At 36.6% G+C, this 16,591-nt stretch overlaps 1 protein-coding gene across 10 annotated transcripts in view; it reads left to right on the plus strand.

The window, feature by feature from the left end:
- The window catches only part of ZNF438 (zinc finger protein 438), a 185,583-nt gene that overhangs the window by 118,158 nt on the left and 50,834 nt on the right, over positions 1–16,591 (plus strand). The window lies entirely within an intron of this gene.

Here is a 16,591-nt window from a genome sequence, read left to right on the forward strand (position 1 = left end):
GGATTAAAGACCTAAAGGTGAGACCTGAAACCCTAAGTCTTCTGGAAGAAAACGTAGGCAGTACACTCTTTGACATCAGTATTAAAAGGATCTTTTCGGACACCATGCCTTCTCAGAGAAGGGAAACAATAGAAAGAATAAACAAATGGGACTTCATCAGATTAAAGAGCTTCTTCAAGGCAAATGAAAACAGGATTGAAACAAAAAAACAACCCACTAACTGGGAAAAAATATTTGCAAGTCATATATCTGACAAAGGCTTAATATCCTTAATATATAAAGAACTCTCGCAACTCAATCACAAAACATCAAACAACCCAATCAAAAAATGGGCTGGAGACATGAACAGACATTTCTCCAAAGAAGATATACTGATGGCCAATAGGCACATGAAAAGATGCTCATCATCGCTGATCATCAGGGAAATGCAAATCAAAACTACACTAAGATATCACCTTACACCCGTTAGAATGACAAAAATATCTAAAACTAATAGCAACAAATGTTGGAGAGGTTGCGGAGAAAAAGGAACCTTCATACACTGCTGGTGGGAATGCAAACTGGTGCAGCCACTATGGAAAACAGTATGGAGATTCCTCAAAAAACTAAAAATAGAACTACCATACGATCCAGCCATCCCACTACTGGGTATTTATCCAAAGAGCTTGAAGTCAGCAATCCCAAAAGTCCTATGCACCCCGATGTTCATTGCAGCACTGTTTACAATAGCCAAGACGTGGAAGCAACCTAAGTGTCCAGCAACAGACGAATGGATAAAGAAGATGTGGTACATATATACAATGGAATACTACTCAGCTGCAAAACAGAACAAAATCATTCCATTTGCAATAACATGGATGGACCTTGAGGGAATTATGTTAAGTGAAATAAGCCAGCGAGAGAAAGATAATCTGTGTATGACTAGACTCATATGAGGAATTTAAAACTATGGACCAAGAACAGTTTAGTGGATACCAGGGGAAAGGTGGGGTGGGGGGTGGGCACAAAGGGTGAAGTGGTGCACCTACAACATGACTGGAAAACATTAATGTACAACTGAAATTTCACAAGATTGTAACCTGTCAATAACTCAATAAAAAAAAATGGAAAATGGACCTGAATAGACAGTTTTCCAAAGAAGACATACAAGTGGCCAGCAGATACATGAAAAGGTGCTCAGCGTCACTAATCATCAGGGAAATGGAAACCACAATGAGATATTACCTCACACCTGTAAGGATGGCTGTTATCAAAAAGACAAACGACAGCGAATGCTGGTGAGGATGTAGAGAAAATGGAACATCTGTATGTGGTTGGTGGGAATGTAAACTGGTACAGCCACTATAGAAAACTATATGGAGATTCCTCAAGAAATTAAAAATAGAACTACCGTATGATCCGGCGATCCCACTTCTGGGAATATATCCAAAGGAAATGAAACCGTTATCTCGAAGAGACATCTATATTCCCATGTTCATTGCAGCATTATTCACAATAGCCAAGGTATGGAAATAACCTAAGTGTCCATCAAGGGATGAAAAGATCAAGAAAATATGGTGTATATGTATGCAATGATTTTTATTTAACCTTAAAAAAAGAAGGAAATCCTGTCATTTTTGGCTACATGGATGAATCGGAGGACGTTGTGCTAAGTGAAGCAAGCCCGAGAGAGAAAGACAAATACTGCATGGTATCACTTACATGTGGAACTAAAAAAAATTTTTTAAAGTTGAACTCACAGAAGCAGAGTAGAAAAGTGGTTGCCAAGGGTCTGGGGTGTCGGGGAATAGGGGGAGGTCGGTAAAAGGATACAAACGTTCAGTTATAAGATGAATAAGGTCTGAGGATAACACTGTATTGTATAATTGAAATTTGCTGAGAGAGTGGAACTTAAATGTTCTCACCAACAAAAAGGGAGAAAGAGTACATATGTGAGGTGACGGTTGTGTTAACTAACTTGATGGGGGAATCCTTTCACAATGTATACATATATGAAATCAGCACGTTGTACCCTTTAAATATCTTAGAATTTTCTTTGTCTATTGTACTTCAATACAACTGAAAAAACCGAAACATTTGTGGTGATTTAAATTCTTTTATCAAAAGAATCTTCTGGTGCTTCATGTGTTATCTCACATTTTGTTTATCGTAGAAGACCTTTTTTTCACCAGCAAGACTTTTCAACTAGATTTTTAAAGACAGGACCTGTTTCTATCTAAGCAATCTGCTGAGTATGTACCCCGCAGGTACTCACTAAATAAATAGTAAAAAAGCGCTGGATATTGCAGTTCTACTGATACTGTGGGACACGTTTTATTTGATCAAGGATTTTTAATAAAACTTTATACTTTTTTGAAAACTTTTGCTAAATACATGTGTTCTTATTTGAAATAATAGTGACCTGCCAAGAGAATTACTTTCTTTTACCCAACTAAACTTTTTGTTTAACTGAGAAGTATGAATCATACTTGATGTATTATATTTATTTATTCTTTCATATTTTTTAAATTATGAAAATTTCTATTTACTGGAACCGCATTACTCTAAGATTTTGAGACTTTTTTAGTGATTCCCCTAAATGTTTTCAATTCTAGAATATACAAAATTTTAATCTTGATTTTTGATAGGAAAGATACATTGAATACAATAGCTTCAGTTTTAACTATTGATTTAGAATTAGCTTAGGAAAAACAACGTTTACATAAAAATTCTTAGAAAGATACTTTAAAAATTATATTTTATTTTCGTCATTTTTATGAAGAATATTCTAGGTAAAAAAGTAATGTTTTTCTGTAGATCTAAGTATTTTTTACCAAAGTAAAAATAAAGATTCTGTTGAAACCAATGATTCACAAAATTGAGTGGTGTGTCAAGACTAACAGATAAAGTCCTTCTTTGCTCCCTTTGTAAGATTAAGATTCTTCATACTCTGTGCTACCAGAGCCCTGCTGAGAATCTTTCATACTGAATAGGTTTTTATTTTTTTCAATCTAATCAGATTTGGAAGTGCCTGCAGCCGTCGGCTACTCCATCTTGCCTCTTTGCCCACCTGTGTTTGTAGGAAGCTTTTTCCTGGGAGTGGAGGAAAAGTTGTTTTGTCATTACCAGATTCTTCTAGACATATACTGGAGAGCTACAGAGTTCTGGGCATTTGCTGAAGCATAGCCCTCTCGTCTCTTCCTAAGCACCCGTCAGTTCTTGTCTTCATTAACCCTGATGTTCTCCATCCTTCTCTCCGGAGAATCTTGCTGTCTAGAACCTATGACTGCTGTAAATAAGATCTTTCCTCTTTCCTTTCCTGTAGCCTCAGTTGAATCTTCTTCCCTACTCTTGCACATGGTAACTGTGCTCTAGATCTTCAAGAAGGCGTTCGGTCCTTCTGCATCCACTGCGTCCCAGGCATGGGTAGAATGCAGAGACCTCTAAGACCTTGCTTCTCCAGAAGTCCTTGTGCCCGGGGAGCCTCAGGAACTATTGTGAAAGAAGATCTAGCTGGGCATACCATGAATAAAAATAAATGTGCCTCCCACTACCTTTACTTTGGTCATGAAGACAGTTTCAGAATCTCTTTGCATCCCTGTTGTTTTCCCTGCCATGTATATGTACCATAGTTGTGTGGATGTATTGTGATGTGGTTATCAAAATTGGAGGAAGGCATGATGTACCAGCATGACAAATATATTTTTAGATTCAAGCCTGTGCTCCATAGTGGTTATCATGACCTGATAAGCCACAGCTCCTTCTAAAATACCTTTGCCGAACTTAACTTTTTCTCACTTAGTTAGATCACGTAGTTAATGTCATTAATTTGGGATGGAAAGTACCCTTCCATCACTAACACTACCTCCTACAAGTTTGAAAATGATTCACCATGCAGTATTAAGAAGTAAAATGATTTTATTTCTTTCAGTAACTGGATGCATGATATAAGGGTAGCTGTTCAGAGTGAAAATGAAGAAGAGTGAGTAGGAATGAGGACTGGGAAAAGAAAATTAAAGTACAAAGTTATTTTCTGAGATTTCTCATTTCGGGTATAATGTTTGGAATTTGGGGGGTTTTTTTTAGAAATATAAAATCTCAGCCCAGAACCGGGAGCTCTGCATTTTGTTCAGTTGGAGACTTTTGATGTATTTTTGGAGTCTAATTTTTCTGTTGCCCAAGTAGAGATGGCACTGATTTAGTAGCAGCTCATGGATATTATGTGAAGTACTGTGTGTTGATTACATAATAATCAGAACCAAAAGGGGCCGGCCCTGTGGCTGAGTGGTTAAGATCACGTGCTCCACTTGGGCAGCCTGGTGTTTGTGGGTCTGGATCCTGGGCGCAGACCTATGCACCTCTCATCAAGCCATGCTGCAGTGGCATCCCACATAGAGGAACTAGAATAACCTACAACTAGAATATACAACTAAGTACTGGGCTTTGGGAAGGGAAAAAAAAGACGTAGATAGGCAACAGATGTTAGCTCAGGGCCAATCATCAAAAAAAACCCAAACCATAAGTTAAGTATGTCTTTGGATTTATAACTTCATATAATTTAGGTAGTCACTATTTAAATCATATTCATGTACATATACTTTGAGAAATCTTAGTTCTTTACTAAAGTGGTAAGTTTTTGTATCGTACAGTAGAATAAGGTAAATATCTTTATGGATTTTGCTTAAGATCCCAAATACTGTGTCTTTTGTTTCCAATAAATGTACATGTGGCCTTCATGATATGTAAATAATAGTTTTGTATTTTTCTCTTAAGTTTGAAAATCTAATTAGCTTTTCTAAGTATGTTGAAGAAAATGAACAAATTTTATCTTCTACACATTTTGAGGAAATAACCACAAACCTCATAGAATAATGAAAAGGTTTTATAAGATAATTTTTGCACACTGATATAGTTGTCATAATTTCCAGATTTGCCACTTAAGGCCTACTTTTAAAAAAGTCTGCAGTGGATACTACTTCCTAGAGTATATTTCATATACAAAGTTTCTTAATCATAAAATTTATTTTTGTGTACCAAGTGATATGATCTTCCTTTCAGAAAGTGCTTGGGCAAATTAAATTTCAGTATTAGCTGTTTGAAATAACATTTTCACATTTCACTTTGCACTTATAATAATTTTTTTATTTGCAATAATTTATTTACACCGTACCCATGAGATAGAAGCCAGCCCTGGTGGTCTAGTGTTAAGATTCAGTGCTCTCACTGGCTGCAGCCCAGGTTCATTTCCTAGCCAGGGAACCACACTACCTGTCTGTCAGTTTTCCTGCTGACAACTGTGTATTGTTGTGATGCTAAAAGCTATGCAGGGTCACCTATGGTGGACAGGTTTCAGTGGATTTTCCAGACTAAGACAGACTAGGAAGAAGGACTTGGAAACCCACTTCCAAAAAAATTTGCCATGAAAACCCTGTGAATAGCAGTGGAGCATTATCTGATATAGCATGGTAAGATAAGACTGGGAAGAGTTCTGCTCTGCTGTACACAGCGTCGCTAGGAGTCAGAATCAACTCAATGGGCGCTAACAGCAAAGCCATGAGACAGATACGAAATTAATCAGGAAAGGTGGAACAGCTATATTTATTTCCTACTTTGCTCTCCTTAGAGTTCTTCAGAATAGATGTGTTTAAGAGCAAATCCAGAGTGAGGACTTAACTGTACCTACTTCTTCTCATTAGGGTGATATTAAATGGAATAGTGAACACTTAAAAAGATGAGCACCCTCTTAAGTACACCAGAACAGCTTAGGTTTCATTCCAACGCTGTAAACCAACTGGACCTAAGTGACCTGTATAGAACACTCCACTCAACAGGAGCAGTATACACATTCTTTCCAATGCATATGGATCATTCTCCAGGATAGACAATGTCTTAGGCCATAAAACAAGTCTCAGTAAGCATGAAAAGGATTGAAAATATACAAAGTATGTTCTCTGACCACAGCAGAATACAATTAGAAGTAAGTAACAGAAGGAAATTTGGAAAATGCATGAATATGTGGAAATTAAACAACACACTCCTAAATAGGAAATGGGTCAAAGAAAAATCACAAGGGAAATTAGAAAATACCTTGATGTAGATGAACCTAAAATACAACATACCAAAATTTATAGGATGCAGCTAAAGAAATCAGTGTTAAGAGGGAAATTTATAGCTCTAGATGCCTACATTTTTTTTAAAAAAGGAAAGATCTTAAATCAGTAACTGAAACTTCCACCTTAAAAACTTAGAAAAAGAAGAGCAAACTAAACCAAAGCAAGCAGAAGAAAGAAAATAATAAAGGTTAAAGCATAAATAAATGGAGCCAGCCCTGATGGCCTAGTGGTTAAAGTTTGGCATTCTCACCACTTCGGCAGCCCAGGTTTGGTTCCAAGTTGCAGAGCCACACCACTTGTCTGTCAGTTGCCATGCTGTGGCAGCAGCTCACATAGAAGAACTAGAAGGACTTACAACTAGGATATACAGCCATGCACTGGGGCTTTGAGGAGGAAAGAAAAAAGAGGAACATTGGCAACAGATGTTAGCTCAGGGCAAATCCTTCCCTGCAAAAAAAAAAAAAAAAAAAAAAAGCATAAATAAATAGAGAATAAAAAAGAATAAACAAAATCATTGAAAGCAAAAGTTCTTTAAAAAAAAATCTATGAAATTGACAAGCCTTTAGACTGACCAAGAAAACAAGAGAGAACATTCAAGTTACTAAGATCAGCAATGAAAGAGAACATTACCACCAAACTTACAGAAATGAAAAATGATTATAAACGAATACCAGGGAAAATTGTATGCCAAAATATTAGGTGAACAAATGAACAAATTCCTAAAAGAAAAAAACTACCAAAACTAACTCAAGAAGAAATAGAATATCTGAACCTATAACAGTAAAGCGATTGAATTATAACCAAAGAAGTTCCCACAGGGAAAAGCTCAGGCCCAGATGGCTTCACTTGTGAATTTTATTAAAGATTTAAAGAAGACTTACTACCAGTTTTTCACGAAGTCTTCTAAAAATTAGAAGAGGAGAAAATACTTCCCAATTTATCCTATTAAGTCAATGTTACCCTCATGCCAAAACCAGAAAAAGACAACACAAGAAAACTACAGCCCAATATCTCTTACGAATATGGATGCAAAAGTCCTCAACAAAATACGAGCAAAACCAATCTAATAACATATAAAAAGGATTATAAACAAAGACCAAGCAGGATATATCTCAGAAACGAAGATTGGCTTAACATATGAAAATCAATGTAATATATCATATTAATAGAATAAAGAAAAGCCATGTGATCATCTTAATAGACACAGAAAAGGCATTTGACAAAATCCAAGTCCCTTTTATGATGAAAACACTCACAACCTAGAAGCAGAAGGGAATTTCTTTAACCTGATGAAGGGAATCCACAAAACCCCACAGCTAACATCATTCTTATCAGTAAAAGACTAAAAGCTTTCTTCCTAAGATGAGTAATAAGACAAGGATATATTCTCTTGCCACTTCTGCTCAACATTGTATTGGAGGTTCTGACTGGGCAATTAGGCAAGAAAAAGAAATAAAAGACATCCAAATTGGAAAAGAAGTAAACCTTTTTCTATTTGCAAATGACATGACCTTGTATGTAGAAAACCTTAAGGAATCTATTAAACTGTTAGAATTAATAAATGAGTTCAGCAAGGCTGAAAGATAGAAAATCAGTATAAATATCAGTTGTATTTATGTACCATAGCAGTGAACAATCAAAAAATGAAATCAAGAAGACAGTTACATTTACAGTAGTTTCAGAAAGAATAAAATACTTAGCAATAAGTTTAACAAAGAAGTGCAAGACTTGTACAGCAAAATATAAAAACGTTGATAGAAAATAAAGACAAATAATTTGAAAGATACTTTATGTTCATGAATTTGAAGACTTAACATTGTTAAGATGGCAGTACCCCCATATTGATCAACAAATGCAATGTAATCTATGAAAATCCCAGCTGCCTTTTTTTGCAGAAGTTGACCTGCTGATCCTAAAATGCATATGGAAATGCAAGGGATCCATAATAGCCAAAACAATCTTAAAAAAGAAAACAAAGGAAGACTCATACTTCTCAATTTCAAAACTTCCTATAAAGCTACAAGAAATAAGATAGGTTGATACTGACGAAAGAATAGACATATAGATCAATGGAGTAGAATTGAGTCCAAAATAAACCCTTACAGTTATGGTAATTTTATTTTCAACAAGGGTATCAAGACAATTCAGTAGGGGAAAGAATAGTCTTATCAGCCAGTGGTCTCAGAACAATGTGGATATCCACATGCAAAAGATTGAAAGAGGACCCCTACCTCACACTGCATACAAAAATTAACTTAAATGGGTCAAAGACTTAAATATAAGAGCTAAAACTAAAATGATATAAAACTCTGAAAGGCAAACAGGCTGAAATTTTTATGACCTTGAATTAGGCAATGGTTTCTTAGATTGAAATGAAAAGTACAAGCAACAGAAGAAAAGATAAGTTGGACTTCACCAAAATTTAACTTTTGTGCTTCAAAGGGCACCATCAAGAAAGTAAAAAGACAACCCACAGAATGGGAGAAAATATTTGCAAATCGTTTATCTGCTAAGGGACTTGTATCGAAAATATATAAAGAACTCCTACCAATTTAACCCAAACCTCAACAACAAATATAACCCAATTTAAAAACAGGGAAAGGATTTAAATAGGTGTTTCTCCAAAGATGATACACCGATTGCCAGTGAGCACGTGGAACATTGCTGGACATCATTAGTCATTAGAGAATAGCCACAATGATATACCACGTTACAACCATTAGGATGACTGTACCAGTAATAGACAAACATTATAAATCTGTAAGTGCCATTTGTGTGAGCAAGGCTCAAGGCAAATTTAAATTAGGAGAATCAAGAGTCATTTAGAGAAAATCATAGTGACCTGCCTTTTTGTAAGCCTCTTCTGGGACATGTTCACTCATATTTGTTCTCATAAGCCAGCACACACAGCGAGGAGTTAGGGACTATTCTTCCTAATTTTCCCATAAGAACACTGAAGCTTACATCCATTTGAATCAAGTTTCCATTTTTCTTACTGTCGCTATAGGTTCAGTCTAAGGATTAGCTCTTTACTGATAAGCATTAACTAGTAAGGAAATATAGAAATTGGACACTATAAATTATTGGTGGAAATATTAAATAGATAGCTGCTTTGGAAAACAGTCTGACAGTTCCTCAAAAGGTTAAATATAGAGTTATGCTGTGACCTGGCCTAAACCTATATGAATGTACCTATTCCATTCCTAAGTATATTACCCAAAAGAGATGAGTATATCTACACAAAAATTTGTACACAAATGTTCATAGCAGCATTATTCATAATGGCCAAAAGATGGAAACAAACCAAATGTCCATTAACTGATGAATAGCTAAACAAAATGTGGTGTATTCATTCAGTGCTGCTACTTTTGTGAACCTTGAAAACATTATGCCAAGTTTAAAGAAGTCAGACACAAAAGGCCACATATTGTATGATTCCATTATATGAAATTTCAAGAATAGGCAAATCTAGAGAGACAGAAAGTAGATTAATGATTTCCAGGAAGAGGGGACAGGGTGACTGCTAATGGGTATGGGTATGAGGTTTCTTTTTAGGGTGATGGGATATGGTTTTTTAGGGGGTTTTTTTGGCTGGGAAGGATTCGCCCTGAGCTAACATCTGTTGCCAATCTTCCTGGGGTTTTTTTCTCCCTCCTCAAAACCCCAGGAGATAGTTGGTATATTCTAGTTGTAAGTCCTTGTAGTTCTTCTATGTGAGCCACCACCACAGCATGGTTACTGACAGACAGGTGCTGTGGTTTCACACCTGGGAACTGAACGTGGGCTGCCAAAGCAGAGTGTGCTGAACTTTAACCACTAGGCCATCAGGGCTGGCTCTCTTTTTAGGGTGATGGGATATTCTGAAATTAGATGGTAGTGATAGTTGTTCAACTTTGTGAAAATACTAAAAACCACTAAACTGTGTATACTTTAAAAGGGTGAATTTTATGGTATGTGAATTATATCACAAATATAAATAAATACTAACTGAGCTCCTCCTAGGTGTTCTGTTATTGTGCCATATGAACCATATGAACATAAAGGGATGTGAGCCCTACCTTCCAGAGCTTCCTGTCTTTTGGGGGTACTAGGCATTATCTGACTAAAATTGCAATTGTGATAAGTGCTCTGAGGGAAAAGACTTATTCCAGGGGTATCTGATCCAGACTAGTCAGAGACAGTTCTCCTAAGGGGGTGACATGGTCTTGAGAGCCAAAGGATGAATCCAAGTTATTAAGAAGAAAAGCAGCATTACAGGGAGGGGAACCAGCATGTATTGAGACTGTCAACAGCCTCAGTATGTTCAGAAAACTGAAGGAAGGCTAGTGTGGCTGGGACACAGGAAATGAGGGCAAGGAGTCCAGAATGAAACTGAGAAGCAGGCCAAGATTAGATTGGGCAAAAACTCATGGACATGTTATGGCTTCTAATGGTTTTCATTCTGGGATGGCATGTTATAATGAGTGTTTTGAAAACATCACTGTGGCTGTGTTGGTTGGAGAAGGAGCAGGAGTGGAAGCAGTTAAAAGAGTATTCAGTGGTCCTGGCAGGGAATGATAGAGCAACTGGCACCAAGTAGTTGGCAGTGAAGATGAGAAAAGTGGTGTATCTGAGGGCTTTTTAGGAGGTAAAATTGACACAATTTGGTGAAAGCCTAGATATGAGAAGTGAGGGAGAGAGGTAGAAGGCGTGACTCCTAGATGTTGGACTTTTGAAAGTGAAAGTGTTGGAAGTCCGTTTCTAAGCCAGCGATTCCCCTTCAGTATACACTTTGTTAGGAACACCTTCAAGTAACGAGTGGATTTTTTTTTCTGTTGAGAAATAGTTCTTTCCTACTAACACAGTCACACATAATATAGAATGATGCAGTTTACTGACAGCAAATATTTGGGGAAAGTAAAAAAGATGTTGAGGAAACTAGACAATTTTTTTTTTATATTTGCCAGATGAATTTTGTTCAGGGAGTCTCATTTGTCCTAGTCTACGTCCTCAGTGTCTTACTGTAATTTACTTGGCCTTGCTGATGATCCCCAATGCTGTAGAGATCATCTGTCGTTTAAGTGTCCTCATTTTGATGTAAGTAATGAAAATAGACTCTGAAATAATTTTCTGGCAAGTAACTGCCTTCCAATGAGGAATAACTGGAACGGATTCAGCTTTAGCAATTCTTATTTCCTTGGCCAGCCAAAGTCTTAAAATGTCAAGTTTTTCAAAGATGTTTTTATTCTGCAGTTATGTAGAACGATAAGTGTTTTGTTATAATTTCTGAAAGCCACCTTGGCAATTTAAGACTACATTGAAACAAATTTTAATCTGTAACCTAAAAGTTTTTCCATATGACCATTGAAGAGTTAGTTATTGGGCATCCACTTCGATTTGGAATGTCAGCATGCAGACCTGACTGACAGGTAAAGACCTGGTGAAGAAAACAGATCGTGCAAATTGGGTGTGATTTAAGTTATACTGTAACTGCTACAAGAAAGGCATCTCCCTGCTTATTCTACTGTGCATTTTAATTTCTGAGAATTGTCATTTGAAATGGGACCTTTAAGAAAAGAATGGGGGATTCTTTTTTTTCAGTTATTTTGTTGAGGTCATAATGTGTAATTTCATTGTGTAATTTCAGGTGTACATTGTCATATATCAGTTTCTGTATAGAATGCATTGTGCTCATCCCTAATATTCTAGATTTTATCATACCATACATATGTGCCCCTTTACCCCTTTCACCCTCCCCCAACCCTCTTCCCCTCTGGTAACCACTAATCTATTCTTTGTCCATGTATTTGTTTATCTTCCACATGGGAGTGAAATCATGTGGTGTTTGTCCTTCTCTGTCTGGCTTATTTCGCTTACATCATACCCTCATGGTCCATCCATGTTGTTGCAAATGGGGCAATTTTGTCTTTTTTTATGGCAGAGTAGTGTTCCATTGTGTGTGTGTGTGTGTGTGTGTATACACACCATATCTTCTTTATCCATTCATCTATTGAAGGGCACTTGGGTTGCTCACACATCTTGACTACTGTGAGTAATGCTGCAGTGAACATAGGGGTGCATAAATCTTTTTGAATTGTTGATTTCAAGTTCTTTGGACAAATACCCAGTAGTGGGATGGCTGGATCGTATGCTATTTCTATTTTTAATTTTGGGGGAAATCTCCATACTGTTTTCCACAGTGGCTGCACCAGTTTTCATTCCCACCAGCAGTGTATGAAGGTTCCCTTTTCTCTACAGAGTGGGGAAATTTTTGACGTTAGAGGCAGTTGTGGTTAAGAGCAGAACCCAGTGCCTGTCCTCAGACCTCAGTTTCACTATTTATTAGCTGCTAAGTTACTTAATGTCTCTGTGCCTGGTTCCTTATGTGTAAAATGGTGATCATAAAATACCCATCCCAAGGCTGTAGTGAGAATTAAATAAATTAGCATGCATTTGAAATGCTTAGAACACTGTTTGGGGTGTAGTGAGCTCAAAATAAATATTAGTTGCTGCCGCTATTGTTATACTAATAAAATGGCTCTCTAACTCCCACTTGAAAATTAAGATGTTGTAATTAAGTTATGATCTCTTTAAAAAATTTTGTTTGTTGTTTGGGCTTTTTTGGTGGAGTAAGGACAAGGTTACATGGGTAGTAAGTGGTTTAAACCAGGTTACTAAAGAGTTGGTTTAGGTCAGGAGTTAGCAAACTATGGCTCACAGGCCAAAGTGAGCCTATTTTTGTATGACTTGCAAGGTAAGAATGGTTTCTACATTTCTAAATTACCGAAAAAAAATCAAAAGAAGATAATATTTTGTGACACATGAAAACTGTATAAAATTCAAGTCTCAATGTCCATAAATTTTTGAAAATTTATTGGTACACAGCCACATTTCTTCATTTATATTGTCTGACTGCTTTCAAGCTACAATAGCAGAAAGGAGTAGTCATCACAGAGGCTTAAGGGCCCACAAAACTCAAAATATTTACTAGATGGCCTTTGATAGAAAACGTTTTCTAATGCCTGGCTTATGAGGTTCTTAGTCATTAGTTATGTTGAGTGAATGAATGAACACATGCCTACACTATCCTGCTTTGACAAAGGATGTAAGCTCACAGAAGAAAGCACATGACTTTAATTAGTTATTCTTGTGGCCAAAAAACTTTTGTTTTGTTTCGATTTAGTAAAAGTATAACTTTCCACCTTGGTTGAACGTCTGTTGAAACTGGCATACAAGCTCATGAGTAGACTTAATTCAGCTCTAGTAGACAGCGTAAGTGTAGACATGCCAAAACCGTACATATTCAGTAAGAGTATTAAGATTTGGGTTCCTCTCAAGAATCGTCAAAAGCCCAACTGTGTGTGCGCGTGCGTGTGTTTAAGGATATTTGCCATCCAATCATTCTTATTAAAAGATTATTGAAATATAGTGAATTCTTAAACAATCTGCTAATATGGTGAATTTTTCAAAGATAACATGCCTTAAGCGTATAGTATTATAATCCCATTTCAGAAGTTATTTGTGGTTATTTTTTTCAAGGCTTTGGCTTTGTGACTCAGAGCCTAATATTTATAAGATAGCCAAAACTCTGGAGGCTTTTGGCAGTTGTACTCAGAGAACATATGCTTTGATTTTGTCACACTGATCATTTAGGCAAATAACCTTTTCTTCTGTCGTTATGCTCTTTTTCACTATGATATGGATCTTTTTTCTTTGGTTGGTTACATAATCTTTATTTAGGATCTATTTGGCCCTGGAGTATCTGTGAATCTTGCAACTCATTTTGTTTAGGTTCCTATCTTTCAAAGTATGTTCATCAAATACTTTTAAAAAAAGACTTATCCCCTTCAAGGCTCTGGGGCTGATGGGAACAAGACAGACTTGGACTTGCCCTTGTAGAGTTTTGAGTCTGTTGGGAAAGACAGACATTAAATTAATATGGGTATGATCAGTGTTGGGAAAGAATTAAAGTGTGCAATGAGGTCATAGGCTAAGAAGACCTAAACTAATCAGGGGAAGTGAGAGAATTTGTTTCTTTGGATTTTTTTTTTCAGTTTTAAGCTGACTTTGAAAATCCATCTTTAATTTTCTGTTACTAAGCTGAAATTATTTTGAGTTTAGCAAAAGTATTGAAACAAGAAGTTTAAGAAAGTACACCTAATGTCCCTCTTAACTGATAGAGGCGCAATCTACTGATTGCTGTTTATTGATACATATTAGATGGTTGATTATGAACCTTGTACATTTGATTTTCACAGAAAATTACTTAAGTGTAATGGTCACTGTGAATTTGGGATGAGGAAAATGCAAAGCGAAAAAAGACTACTGTTTAGTTTGTTAATTACCACTTGAAAATCAAAATATCTATTTATCCTTCTTAACGGAAAGGTGTTTTTTGAGTTGATTCTAACTAGGTTTTTTTCTCTTTTAGAACAGTTATTGTTTTTAACATAAAGATAGACAGTTATGTAGTTATATATGTATATATACACACTGTGTGTACACACACACTCTACAAAGAGAAAGGGGAAGTTCCACCAACCCAAGTCCTAAAGGTAACTGTTGACAATCTGATGTTTCTCTGTGGGAATACAACTTTTTTTTTTTAAGACAAATGGGATCAGAGTATACCCACTGTTCCACAATTTGCTTCACTTAACATTATTTCATGGACATCTTTCCCTGCCAGTGTTTGCTGAGAACCACCTGTCTCTCTAGATTGCTTCATTCTTCTTGTTTCTCTTATTGTTGATAATGCTGTTTTAAGTACTACATCCACAAGGTAAAATATTCAAAAGGCTTACAAAAGAGAAGACAGTGGTATGTCGGTCTCCCTCCCAAATGTGCTTCCCAGTTCTCTTTCCAGAGGCAGCCATCCTTTGCAGTGTCTTATCCTTTGAAATCATCCTTTTATTTTTATATGCCTTTACTTACTTAGACTAAAATTAACCCCCTACCTAGTCATTTGTAGGGAAACTGAATGTTTAGTGAATTTACAGCGTCAACCAATTGATTTTGTAATGTAAGTATTTAAGATTGTGTACCAAAGTGAGAAAAGATTTCCCATTAGTTGTATTTCAATTTTGGATTTCATGCTGTGTGATTGTTAGAGGATATGATCTGTAGATGTGCAATCTTTTCCAGAGTTCTAGATCCTTAAGGTGAAACTGAATGGTCCCAGGAGAAGCCCAGCAAGGCCCTGCATGCCCCAGATCACTGCCTCCCACCCGCCCCCACCCACCCCCACCCACCTCCACCCACCTCCACCCACCCATGTCTGCTTGTTTTGCTGTTGATGCTGTAAATACCGACCTAGGTCTTGGGGAGCCCAAGAATAAATGGCCTTGCTGCTTTTATCTCAAATCTGATAAAAGGATTTATGGTTAATCTCTGAGACGCCTACAGTTAATTTAATCTGGAACCGCTTGGGTTAACTTGATTCCTTCCACTCAATTTCCATCGTGCCAGAGCCTGGGAAGTGGAGCGGGGATGATGGCCAGGGTGGCAGTGGATTGAAGTGGAAGAGGGGACCTCACCTGAGCCAACCTGGAACTGAGAAGATGTTATTTACTGAGGCACTTTCCTTAACACTGGGTCTTTTGCCAGTTGCTAATATTAAGGTAGCCTCATGAGCAAAGATTGCCTGGAAACCCCCTGCCTCTCGGATAAACTCACAGAGAACATGGGGTGATACATGTTTTGGGGAAATAAAAGAAATGAACCAGATCCAATCTTCAGAGTGGCTGTGTTGACAAGCTTATGGCCTGAGGAGCCCTGGGCTGGTACTTCCTGTTTACAGGCAGTAACTACTTTTGTACACAATATGTTCCTTCAAAAAACACACAGAAGTCCCGTGTATAATGCTATATACGAAGATATTCTATCATCAGACGACTAGTAAAACATTATACAATCTCTTAATACATCATTTCTTTCACGTAGATATAAGTCTAGTATAAATATTGTATATTTTGTAAACATTCTTTAATTTTATTATTTTTCTTCACAATTAAAAAAATATATGCCTGGCTAAAGTCCAGTGTGCTTCCAATAAATGTTAAAGATTTGCACACTTACAACACCTTGAATGATTGCCATTTTCACCTAAATTTAATTGTTTACAAGGTCTATGCTTTTTATCAGTAGTATAATCACATTTACTTTTTAAACGTTGTAAACAACGTATAACATAAAGTTTACCATCTTAACTATTTTAACTGTACAGTTCACTAGTGTTAAGTATATTCACATTGTTATGCAACCAATCTCTAGAATTTTTTTGTCTTGCAAAAGTGAAACTCTATACCCATTAACAATAAATCCCAATTTTTCCCTCCCCGTAACTCCTGGCAGCCACTGTTATACTTTCTGTTTCTGTGAATTTGACTACTCTTGATACATCATATAAATATAATCACAGAGTATTTGTCTTTTTGAGACTGGCTTATTTCACTTAGCATAATCTCCTCAAGGTTCATCATGTTGTGGCACGTGTCAAAATTTCCTTCCTTTTTAAGGCT

Source organism: Equus asinus, chromosome 29 (assembly GCF_041296235.1).
Source record: "Equus asinus isolate D_3611 breed Donkey chromosome 29, EquAss-T2T_v2, whole genome shotgun sequence".
NCBI classification, from domain to species: domain Eukaryota; kingdom Metazoa; phylum Chordata; class Mammalia; order Perissodactyla; family Equidae; genus Equus; species Equus asinus.